This window comes from Hydra viridissima, unplaced genomic scaffold, assembly GCF_058129835.1.
Source record: "Hydra viridissima isolate aposymbiotic clone 2 unplaced genomic scaffold, HvirCarnegie_v1 scaffold_8, whole genome shotgun sequence".
NCBI classification, from domain to species: domain Eukaryota; kingdom Metazoa; phylum Cnidaria; class Hydrozoa; order Anthoathecata; family Hydridae; genus Hydra; species Hydra viridissima.
In genome coordinates, this window is record NW_028324307.1 from 6,542,693 (window position 1) to 6,556,703 (window position 14,011).

General features: G+C 26.7%; 1 pseudogene; it reads right to left on the reverse strand.

Annotated features, from left to right (window-relative positions):
* Positions 1-1,351: 1,351 nt before the first annotated feature.
* Positions 1,352-10,125, reverse strand: LOC145187690 (uncharacterized; annotated as a pseudogene).
* Between the last annotated feature and the right edge of the window lie 3,886 nt (positions 10,126-14,011).

Here is a 14,011-nt window from a genome sequence, read left to right on the forward strand (position 1 = left end):
TTTTAGTTTTGTATCGGATACATTTGTAATTTTATATACAACACGTAAGGTAACAGTCTTTATAAACCGCCTCAAAAAGAGGTTGACGTGCCCGGTTAAGCAGAGATTTGATCTCAAGCATCGCACTACGTCATAAGTTATGTCAAATGTATTTACAAACATTTTAGTATTATTTGTTTCAGCTTTAACAGGCAAAAAACTCTAAGTATTAAATAAGTATAGTAAACATATTTTTGTGGCGTATGGTTGTTTAGAATATTTAATCTATATCAGATTTATATACACTTTTACAGTTGTTACAATACATTACTTAATAATTACAGTTTACTTTAATAATTACAGTTCACAATACAGTTTTAGATAATTTAAATGATTAGATTAAACCATATGTGACAGAATAAAATCATGAAAAGTAATTTTTTTTTGAGATAAAATCATGGGAAAAAATTTGGGATAAAATCATGAAAAGTAATTGTTGCAAAAGAAACGTACCAAGAAATTGATAGCTCATAATTCAATTAAGTGTTGAAAAAAATGCAACACTTACACCCCTTGTTTTAGTTTGTTGTTAAATTAATGAAAATCTATTAACTCTTCTAAAGTAATAGATTTAAGTTTACATCAATTTTTTGTAAGTATTTGTTAAAAGATTTATGTGAACAAACAGCACATAAAGGAAATATACAAAATTAATAGAAGTAAAATCATATTACTCATCTGATTAAAAAAAAGGTTATATGAGAGGTTTAACGTGTCCAACACAACAATTTATTGATAAACTTGAAATATACACACACCATATATATATATATATATATATATATATATATATATATATATATATATATATATATAAATGATAAATATCGCAACAGGAAACAACCAAAAATAATTAAAACAGATATATATATCGGTGTGCGTGTCATTTATTTATATATGTGTATATATATAAATAAATAATAAATATCGCAACAGAAAACAACCAAAAATAATTAAAACCGATATATATATAAGTAAATATCGGTGTGTGTCATTTATTATATATATATATATATATATATATATATATATATATATATATATATATATATATATATATATATATATATATATATATATATATATATATATATAAATAAATGATAAATATCACAACCGAAAACAACCAAAAACTATTAAAAACTCAATAAACAAAAAAAAAAAAGAATTTTACGGGAGGAAGACAGCTTTAAAGAGAAAGAAAAAGAAAAAAGAAAAAAAAGAAAAGGAGAAGTAAAAGGAGAGGTAAAGGAAGTATATAAAATATAGGTATATTTATAGTAAGGTATATAAAAAATATATAAAATACCTATTAAAGTTTTTTGTAGAAAAACTTCTTTTTTTCATAACGAACTTTTGCGACAATTTGCTCAGTAGTAAAGTCTTTAAAAAGCTCTTTAGCTTCTTTATTTTGATTGATGATACTTTTCACATTTGAAGTAACAACACTCTGGTGGCCAGATATTGTAGAGGAAAATAATGTTTTTATCATTTTTAATTGTTCTGAATTGAATGAAAACTTCAAACACTGTGGCTCTTCATTTTCATTTAGTGCTACAACTTTACATTTCCTTAAATGGAGCAATTTATCGTAAATTTGCTTTGGAGATCGAAGTTTTAGGATGTCATTTTCTGCAACAATTTCACGAATTAAAGGTTGAGTTAATGTTAAATTGTTGGAAATGTTAAACAATTTATGCAACTCGTTTATTTCATCTGTGGTCCAACTTTTTTTCGTGTATACTGAAAACGAATTACTTTTTAAAAAATCGTATTCCTCATCACTTTCACTCAAATCACTGGTTTCAGAACATAATACCTGTGAACATTCAGGAATTTGATTTTCTTCAAAATCTAAAGTTTCTTTTTCGACATTAGTTAATTTTGATGACGATATAGAGCAAACTTTTGAGCTTTGACTTTTTGTTCTGGATTCAACATTAATGTCTCCAAATAAAGTCTCAGTAACTTTTTCAGAAGCCTCACATGTGTCTTGTTTGTTTTTGTTTAAATAATACCATCGTTGAGCTGTTGTTTCCTTATGTTTCATAAGGGTTGCTAACTTGCTTTTATATTTAGGATGGTTATCATAAAAAAAAGTAAGCAGACTTTTTCGAATCATTGTTGCACTGTATCGTTTTTCAATTGCATCTTCGTTTGGTAAACATTTTAAAAAAAAAGAATTTAATTGGGTTGAAACTCCCCCAGATTCAAACGCACACCCAGACCACGTTATAAAAAAATTTTCAGACATTTTACCTGGAATTCCATTACGTATAATTTGATCATAACAATCGCACATAACTTTTAGATCAGGGTTTAATATAATCTGACAAGGACCATATTGTTTAGCAGTTTTGTGTTTTCTCACTAGAATAATGAAACTTCCTGTTGGTGAAAAAGTTCCTTTTCGAAATTCTGAAGTTGTCATACTTGAAACAGCTCCTGATCGTGAAATATTATTGGTTATTAAACCAAAAAAAATGCAGTCTCTAACATTTGTAAACAGAGTTCGAGTAATTAGAAAATCTGAAGGCCTGCTTTTGTAATTATTATAAATACATTTGACATTTTTGACAATATCCTGATAAAAATCACTTTTAATTATAGCTTGAAAAGATTCTTTAGGAATTATATTTTCAGCATCTTCCATCATTACATCATATTCTCTTAGTGCTTCTTCACCACGCAAAGAGGTTCTCCAGTTACTAATTTCCTTCTGACAAACATTAAGAACATCAGGTGATAGAATGCAAGGAACAACATTGGGAACAGTGGGAGTTAATTTAGAGCGAAGAAGAAAATTTATGAAATGACTCAATGATAACAAATAAGAACGTTGAGTACCTGGCTCATAACCTTTGTGTTCAGTATAAGGGAACCATTTCTCTTGTAAAAGTTTAAGGTTTAAAAGACTTGTGTAACATAAAACAGTTAGGTTGTGTAGCATTAGAGAATCTGGTAAAATGACTTCCACCATTCTTCTAATTTGATGCATTTCATTTATTGCAGCTTGGGGATCTTTCTTTCCTCCTGATGGACTTTTTAAGTAAAGAAGAAATGTATGAAGATAGTCTTGAAAACATAGAATGTTATTTTCTTCTTTTTCAATCAATAAGTTTGGTTCATTAAATTCATCACAAACATTATCTTCTACATTACTATTAGGTTTATTTGGTATGCAAGGAGCTTGAAAATTGACTGATTCATTTGGCAATTTCTTCATCAGCTCTGGTCCTATTGAACTTAGTAAAACAGGATTCATTTCAGTCAATTTATTTTTTTGTGAAACAGATATTGCAAAATTTTTGCTTCCGTCATAAAGTTGCTTTTTGTTGAGCATTTCTCTATATTTTGCCAAATCATTTTTAAGGTGATGCGGAGCTCGATACAGATGATCATGTATATTTTTTGTAGCAATACTGCAAATAGGGCATTTGTATTTTATCTTACTTTTAGCATTTTCTTCACCTAAATATCTTGTTTTTCTTAGATCAAAAATACCTCTAGCTTTCCTTGCTTTTTCAGGATCAATTTTATGTACATTTCTAAGATGTCTGGGAAGATCAATGATGTATGCATCACAGTATGTTTCTGTGCACTTAACCTTTTGACGAACAGACTTTTTTGCCTCATTAAAATCGTCGCATTTTTTAAACTTAACATTACTCTTCCATTGTTTGAATAACTTTATCAACAAAAATCAAAAACTCAATATAAAATAAGTGTTTTTTTAAAGAAACTAAAATGTAATAATATATTTTAAAAAAAAACTATTTTGTATTAAATAGCATAAAAAAACTTAAACAATTTTTTTAAAAATATTTAAAACACCATACCTTTTCAGCCTCAGAAACTAAACCAACTTTCATAAATCCTGTTAGAATACTTCCCATTTTTATTTGTTCGTTTTCATTCATTGCAACTCGACTGTTTAAAAAACAAATATCAATCTATACAATAAAATATAAATTTTTATAGCTATATTTATATGTATAAATACTTAATAGATCATAATGTCAACCTATGAATATCATTGTTCAATGCTTCATTCTTCTTAGACTAAATTTTAAAAAAATTAATAACTGAACAAGATAAAAACACTAATCTTTTAAAATCATGTATTTGAAAAATTTTATAAACCTAAATGTACTTAAGTGTAACTGTATCTAAGACAAACAGTTTCACTTAAAAAAAAATTTACTTACAAACTTTTTTCCAAACTGCTTATACACTTTGGTCATATCACTTAAGTGCTCCTAAAATGTGTACATGAAATAAAAAAATAAAAAAATTTATAATACAGTAGACATTTTTATTTTTAACTCAAAAGGGATGAGAGAGTTCAAAATTGTGAATTTTCAAAATGAAGGTTTGTAATAACAACATTATTTGGGTAAGAAAGGGAAAAAAATGTTTAAGTACTTAAGTTCATTTATTGAGCATCTATAGAAATTTAAAATTTATAGATTTCGATCAATTAGCATATCCTTAAATAGTTGGGCATGAAAAAGCAAATCAAATTGTTATGCGAAAGGCATATATTCATACAAGTGAAAATAAATTTGAAGTAAAAAAAAAAGGTCAACTGGTGATCAACAAGGTTTGCAAGTTTGCTGCAAGTTAGCCTTCAATTAAAATTCTAACTTTATTTATTGCTTTTGGCTACTTTTTGAAAATTGAAAGTTTGAATTAAATGATAGTGTTTAATCAATGAACTAGAATATTGAATTCTTCAAAAGATGAAATTTGGATTGATAATAATATAAATTTTAAAAACTAAAGTTACATTGAGTTCAATTGCATCCACACTGCAGTTTAAAGATGATCTTGGTACTAACATTTTTCCCTAAACATATAAATTTTATTACGAACTTCAAACACATTTTAAAAAACTCAAAAAAAAAAAAATCTAAACAAAGCAGAAAAAAGCTAACAAGTCTTAAAAAGTTAAAAAATACAAAGATAAACACATACACAGCCCTGTTTATAAAATAGACCAATAGATTTAACATTTAATATGCACTTATGGTGTACTTCTCTGCCTTACGGTTAGGAATTGAATATGGTCTTTTTGTTAACAACATATGTAAGATGTTACTTTGTGGTACTATTTAGTGAAAGCAGTCTAAACTTGATTATGGTCCATTTTCAAACAGAGCATATTAAAAAGAAACAGATTAAAAACTCAATAAATTTTTGACAATACCTTGTTTAAAAAAAAACACATTGCAGATCACACAAACTAAAAAAACATAATAAAACTTAACTCACCTCATCCTTATCTTCAATATCCATAACTTTATTTCCTATTCCAAAATCAACCACCTTATATTTTTCTTCTACATCAACCACTTTTGTAGTTTTTTCAACTTGACCAACTTCATTTTTATTTCTAACATGTGTTGCTTCAATTTTAAAATGAATATTTTCATCTAATTCTGGACAAACCTGTTAAAAGAATACAACATTTTACATAAACAATCAATTTTATATAAATAATAAATATTTAGTGAAAGCAATCTAAACTTGATTATGGTCCATTTTTAAAGCAGAGCATATTAAAAAGAAATAAATTAAAAACTCAATAAATTTTTGACAATACCTTGTTTAAAAAAAAACACATTGCAGATCACACAAACTAAAAAAACATAATAAAACTTAACTCACCTCATCCTTATCTTCAATATCCATAACTTTATTTCCTATTCCAAAATCAACCACCTTATATTTTTCTTCTACATCAACCACTTTTGTAGTTTTTTCAACTTGACCAACTTCATTTTTATTTCTAACATGTATTGCTTCAATTTTAAAATGAATATTTTCATCTAATTCTGAACAAACCTGTTGAAAGAAACTTGACCAACTTCATTTTTATTTCTAACATGTATTGCTTCAATTTTAAAATGAATATTTTCATCTAATTCTGAACAAACCTGTTGAAAGAATACAACATTTTATATAAACAATCCCAAATAGGTAAAAAAAGAATAAATAAATTTGTTGCATTAACTCATAATAAAAAAGATGTTTTTTATAAATTTTTTTAAAGATACAATACTTTAAAAACTTGTATACAATTTTGCTTCTTTTGAGACCTTTTTATATATAAAAGATTTTAAGGTTGGACATCTTGGTGTCCAAGATTAAAAATACAAAAATACTGTTAGGTCTACATAGTACTAATAATTATAATCTGTAAAAATTAAATGAACTAAATATCTAATTTAATATCTAAATATCTAATATCTAATTTAAAGCATCTTTTTCAGAAAAATAAAAAAAATAATTTATTTTATGCTGTAATAGATGTCTTATATATGCATAGACCTGGCACTTGCCAATACCCTAACTCATTAGAAAACGTATGCACTAAAACTCTCACCTACTTCAGTATGATACCATCAGTGTATACGTAAATATACAAATTATTTTTACTAAAAACTCACCCTTAATACTAATTCTGATAGCAATTCTTTGATTATGAATTTCTGAAAAATATTAATATTGAATGTTATTATAAATAATAATGTTAAAAGATAAAGAATTTTCAATATAAATAAATCATTTCTAAATACATAGTTAAAAAAGTACATTTTCCTCTTTTTCAACTCTTGTAGTTTCTTGATTATTAGACCATCTTTGTAAACGCTCATTTTCTAAAAACCATTCAAAATATTTTAAGGAACAGAATAACAAAGAAAGTAAAAAAAACCTAAAAAACTAAAATTTAAAGCTGTTCAAATTAACAATTAACTAAGAATAATTAGTTAAAACTGTTATAAAATAAAATATATAATTGTACAAATGACATAAATAATCGTTATAAAGATAAAATATACAAGATACATAAATTTTAATCATATGACATTTCCTGATTGTTATTTATTTGTAACTCTTCCAAATTATTACTATTTTTATTATCTTTTTTGATATTATAATTATTTTCCACATATTAATGGGGAAAACATACTGGCTATTTGAGATCTTTTTAGTCTTTCCATCAAATTTTGTGAAAAAGAACTTCCACAGCCTGAAATAAATAATATACGACTTTCAAATAGTACTATTTGCAATTGAATGACTTTACTATCTAAAACTGTTAACTGATCTGATAGATTTTTACCAGATGATATTTCACTTTCATCACTCTCTGACATTTCTTGATTTCTGAAGTATCAAATATATAATAAACATTATAAATCAGATGTTATTTAAAACGTTAACTATATGATATGTGAAATATATAACTTTATGACATGTGAAATAAAAAAAGAAATAAGAAATAATGAATAAATTTTTCAACTATAGTGGTTTTTGAATATTATGAATACTTGTACTAATTTTGAAAAACTGCATTTTTCTGTTTAAAATAGCTTGAATGCTCTCCTTAAAACCACCAAAATTTAACAACAATCTTAAACTTCAAACTTTACAATTACAATGATCTCATAAAGGTTTTCAATATTTTTATTCCACAAACAACTTGTGTATTGCATATAACTTTTATATTGCAAATCCATTTCCTCTGCTTTCTGAAAAATCATACATTTGAATCATATTTTGTTAACACCATGACTATATTTTTTGTAAATGTTACCACTACAGGCAGCATGAATTAAACTTAACTTAACAACTCATATTTTAAAGATTCTAAAATGAATAATAAACTACCTTTCTGAAATATAAGACATTAATAAAACTTCAGCCTAACAATAAATCAAACAGTATAAAACAACTTCATAAATTAATATAATTTAAAAATAACAGATTAACTAAAACTAAAAGAAGATAACTAAAATGACTGAACAATATATAACAAAGTTCAACAAAATACTTGAATTCTTGACATCTCCTCAACTTTAGCAAAAAGATAAATAACTGCTTCTGGCACCAGTACTTTAAAAACATATTCATTGTGCTAAAGTGAAAGAAAGCTAACTATTATACAATGAATTTTCAAATTCTTAAAAGATCTTTGAACCAAGCCACTATAACATAACAAATATATTTTAAATTTATTATTAGATGATGTAATAAAGAACTTAGAACTTGATATTTACTTTAATAGAATTATATGTTCGAGCCAAAGCATTAAATAGATAGTGTTGTTGGTCCTCACTTAACAAATCAATCAGTTCTTGATCAGATAAATTTTCTAGTAGATAAAACAATTTTAAAAAAAATTTTAGGGCATTTTTTTTTAACTAATTAAAATCTTAAAAACTTTCAAAAAACATGCAACTTTACATACTTTTACTTTGTCTTCCTGCGTTAAACAAATCATGCCTGTAACTGTAAACCTAAAAGTCAATGCATTGACATGTTAGTTTTTCTAATTTATTTCTCATTACATTTATTATTAATGTAATCATCCAAGCTTCACCTGCCTTTACTTTTCTATATTTATTCTAAATATACACATATAATACACAGACACACACGCACAAAGACACACGCACAGACACATGCACACACACAAACACACACATATGTGTGTGTATATATATATATATATATATATATATATATATATATATATATATATATATATATATATATATATATATATATATATATATATATATACATATATATATATATATACATATATTTATATATATATACATACATACATACATACATACATACATACATACATACATACATACATACATACATACATACATACATACATACATACATACATACATACATACATACATACATACATACATACATACATACATACATACATACATACATACATACATACACACATTATTTATTTTATAGGTGAGTTGCCTTCAACATAACTGAAAAGCTTCACTTGCCCTAAGTAAAATGTAACAGAACAGACTTGTTATATTAATATACCACCTAAATAAAGTTAATTTCTTCTTTTTTAAAAAATTAAACTTAAACATCCAAATTGTATTAGCAATACCTGACCAGAAAATATTGATTTAAGTAATAAAGAAGAAGCAATTTCCTCTATTTTTTCTTTTGTCATTTTTTGAATACCTAGAATAAACAAAATAATTTATTTTCAAATTATTACTAGCTTTAGCTTTAAGTGTCATAAAATTAAAACCCTTTAAAGTTTAATAATTTGTGTGCAATAGTGATTCTTCTCTCTAATAATTTGTGCCCAGTCAAGAAAAAGGTTTTTTGGTTGAGATATCCAAAAAGTGAGTTTAATTTCTTATCTCTTCAAGTTTTTTTCATTCTTATTGGTTACTATATTACTATTCTTGATTATTTATCAAAATTAATTACCCTGTGGATAATTAACAAGTGTTTTTACATAACTAATTAGTGTTATCTTTCTAAAAATATAAAACTGACCTACTATCATATAATTATAAATTTATATATCTTTGTAATAAATAAATTGCAATAAATTTTGTAACAACTTTATGAAAATGTTACAAATAAACAATTAAAAGTTTACCTCTACCAACTAAACTATCTTTTTTTGTTGGGGATATTTTGCAGCAACCTAAATAATGAAATAATCAATTATATAGATTTATTTTCTATTTTTATTGGAACTCTTACAGAAATTTAAAGAAATATAGGAGAGACTGGGCAGACTTTAGACACAGGGAGACAATCATCACTTTTAAATCTGTCATCCTATTGACACTAGAATAATATTGACTATGATTGATATGTTAATAGACCTGCAGCTTTAGTTTTAAAACATTCAGTTCCTAGTTAAATCCCTGCCATAGTTTGTGCTTATTTCTTTAGAAGGAACAATTCATTTAACTGAATTTTATGCAACTGAATGAATTTTTCTTTATCTTTGAAAAATGCTAAAATGTGTTTATGTTTAAAGTATTAGAGCTTAAGTTAGGGAAAAAAAGAAATAAAAACATCAATAACTTAATACCTGCACATACTTTACAGATAACATAGCCATCCCCAATTATTCCGCCATGGCATTGGATGTCAATTATTTTTTTACATAGAGCACATGTAGTTCCAGATAAGGACGCGTCCCCCGAGCATAATTGGCATTTAACCATTTTAAAATAGTATCTATATTTGACCAAACATTATTGAAACTTTCAATTCAATTAACTATTAACCTTTTTTGTGTTAGCAACTTAAAGGTGCGTTACTAATCAACATAGCAAATCATTACTAACTCTTAAATCAATATTAAATTGTTTACACATCACACCTTTTATGTATATAATTAAAAAACTATTTTGAAATATAGCTTAAGTTATATTTATATATATATTTTAATCTTTTCATAAAGTTAAATTCATAATAACAATAAAAGTTTTTAAAACATCTTTTAACAAATTTCAATCGAGTCCTCGAGAAAACTTAATGGCGGAAATTCAAACGTATTGTAACCGGAACCGATTTAAACTTTGGCGGGTTGCAAAAACGAATTTTCACACTTTTTGGTTGCAAAAACGAATGATGAGGTTGCAAAAACGAAGCCTAAGTTGCAAAAACGAACGCGTAAGTTGCAATACCGAAAAATAATCCACATAAACGAAAAAAAAGGTTGCAATACCGAATTTAACTATGGTCATCATCATCATCATCATCATCATCATCATCATTACTATACAAACTAAACAATTAGTTCGGTTTATATATTCTTATATATATATATATATATATATATATATAGCGCCGTATCAAGCAAAATTGTGACCAATTTAAGTTTACTGAAACTTCTTTCACATGTTGAAACTGTCACTGGGTAAGGAAAATCCTGAGTGAAATTTCAATGTTTGGATATGCATCTGTTAAAGAGTACGAGTGTATGAATTGCAATATTTCAATTGGATTAGCACATTCCAAATTTTCCATCATAGTTTGCAGTTCTAAGGAATCCTAATCATTTTTTTTACTTCCGGGCTAGGCTAAATGCTTTTTGCTTAACTTCTTCAACAGAGTTTAGAGAGATTTTTTTTCTAGTGAGAAATAGAAAGTCAGATGATACTTTGGACATTGCCTTAAATCGCCATCGCATTTGTGTGATAATGCTGTCAAACACAGACTTGCATTGAATGACAAAGTCTTGTTCTGGTTTGATTAAAATGCCATCATCATCAGTCTCATCAAACATCATACGCTTGACTTTTCTCTTTTGTTTAATTGGTAAGTATGTGTCAATGTCAATTGTTTTTGCTGTTTTTTTTGGCAGATTCTATAATGTCTTTCACTCCTCTTTCTCTGAGATACTGGATGGCCGAAACCAGCCCATTCGTTTTTTTTTTTTTATGTCAATTAAAATATTTTTGGCTTGCATTGCATGATTTTCTGTCAATCAATGTAAGAACTTTAGTCCACAGATTCAACAAACAAAGAAATTTAAGATTGAACAATTTGAGTAGGCCTTTTGCACCAGCAACAGTTTCATGGTTTAAAATTGTTTTTGTACTCATGTCTTGTAAAACACTATAAACTTTCACAACTTAATTGTTTAGGGAAGCAACAGCTTCTTTTTTTGATGACCATCTTGTTTCACAGTGACCCTGTAATGAAATTGGGAATTCTATCATTAGGTAATCCCATCTTGATTTAGAATTGGAGAAAAAATTTGAATATTTTTTGAATAGATAAAAAGAATGTAACTATATGAGGTAAGACTTTAGCAGCATGAACGCCAACCAGATTAAGAGTATGGGCTGCACATGGTACAAATGATGCTAGTTCATTAATACTAATGATTTTTACCTGAACTCCTTTGTGTTTTCCAGCCATATTTGCTCCATTGTCATATTCCTGGCCTCTGCAATCTGCAATATTAAATCCATCAATTTTCAGCTTTCCTAGGATTTCTTCTGCAATTCCATTTCCAGTCTTTTGATGGCTCTCTATAAAATCCACAAAACTTTCTTCTATTGAGCACATCCTATTTTTTATAAGAACATATTTTATCACTTTACTTAGCTGTTCTTTGTTAGAAACATTAGGTGAAGGATCATGGCACCCCCTACCAAGACTTTTAACTTCAAAACTTCTTAGCTCCAAAACCATAACAGATTTTTATTTAGGGTTTTCGAATTAATATTTTATACTCAATTATTAGCTAAATTATATAATTGGAATTTGAGTAAAGTTATTTTTTTAATGTTATTTTTAATTTTTTGTAAGAGCTAGTAGGTTTCTTCACCTACCGTGATAAAGCACTACCTACCGTAATCGATTCTCCACCTACTGTGTATGAAAAAAGTTGTATATTCTGAATTTAAACTTTTTTTTTTTTAAATTCTTTTTTGAAATGTTTTTTTTGTGTGTGTGTGTTTCATTTTTATTTTCTTTTGTTACAGGTTGTTTTCTTTTAGATTTTTATTGTTTTTCTTTTTCTTTCAATTATTTTTTATTTTCAGCTGCTTTATTTTTACGTTCAAATTTTTTGATATCTTCTTCTTCTTTTGTATTTTCTTTAGTTGTTTGAATTTCTAACCATTTGGATGAAGCTCTAACGCTCGGTAATCGTTCAACTTGTTTAAGCCTTTTTTTCGTGATTGGTTGTTTTGGCCATAAAAGAAAGTCGTGTAATGGATTTACATCTTTTATTATTTGCTTATTTGAATCTGTTGGATCTGTGGCTGCTTTACTTTCATCGGATTCATCAATAATTACGCTTTTTCCGAAATCGCTAACATTACTCAATACGATTTCATTTTGCGTACTGCTAATATTTAAATACAATTCTTTATCGATTTCATTATTCGATACATTATTGTTGGCTTCTATTAAATTTATGGTTTGTTTGGAGCTATCGTTAAATTTAAGATTGTTAATTTTTCCTCCCCATTCTTTATTTCCAGTTTTTTCAAACTGGAGCAATACTTCAGGTCCAACGTTGTTTTCAAATATGAAAGATTCGTTTCATTCTTTTCAATTGTAGTATTCAATTTAATACGTTCAATTACTTTTTTATAATCAACATTGTTTGCATTAAATGAGATTATTCCTGTCGATCTAAATCCGTTAATAATATTTTTTTTCATATATGGATCCATAACAAAATTATTCAACAACATTGGTACATTTTCTCTGCGAATTTCATTAAAATCGTTATCCAATTTAAATTGCCGACAAATGTTCTGCCATTTTTTTTTTTTTTTAATTGGTCCGAAAACTGACACATCTAATGGTTGTGAGATGTGTGTAGCGTTAGGAAAAAACGAAATCAAACGAATTCTTTCCGAAGAGCGATACATGCTAAGCTCTTTAGACAGATGCCATCGATGTCCATCCATGAACATATATATTGTTAATTGTGCATTAATAGATTTCAAATATGGTACTAAAACATTTGTGAAGTACTCATAAAAGCATTCGGTAGTCATCCAGCCGCTGTCTCTTTTACCGAGACCCAAACCTGGTGGTGCAGCAGCAGCAATAGTTTTTGGAATTCGACCATGCAGTTGTTCTTTTTAATACAATAGCTTTTTTTGAATATTTTTATTCCTTTTTGAACCTTGCATCTTTCTAATCGAATTCATTTTACCTAATAAATAAAGTGTAAAAAAACATCTCAAATAAAAACTCCCTAGGGTTAAATTCATTTCACATAATAAATAAAGTATAAAAAACATATCAAATAAATACTCTCTAGGGTTAATTTACTTTTAATTAATAATTTAGTTTTAAAAATAAATTTTAAAAAAAAACATAAAAAATTTACTGATTTTTTCAAAAACCACGGTAGGTGCTTCTTTACGGTAGGGGATGCCATGATCCTACAGTTAAAAAGCAAGGAATAATATTTTGCATTTATAATCCGTGAGAGGATTTCTCCTCTAACATTTTCTCCTACAAGTGTAATTATTTCATTTTGAAATTGTGGTGAAAAATATGAGACTGCAGCTTTTTTGGCTTTTATTGCTGCAATATGGTCTGCCAATAGAGGATTGTAATGACTAATCAACTCTAGAGTACTTAAAAAGATTCCACTTTTTTGTTCCCCTATTGCATCATT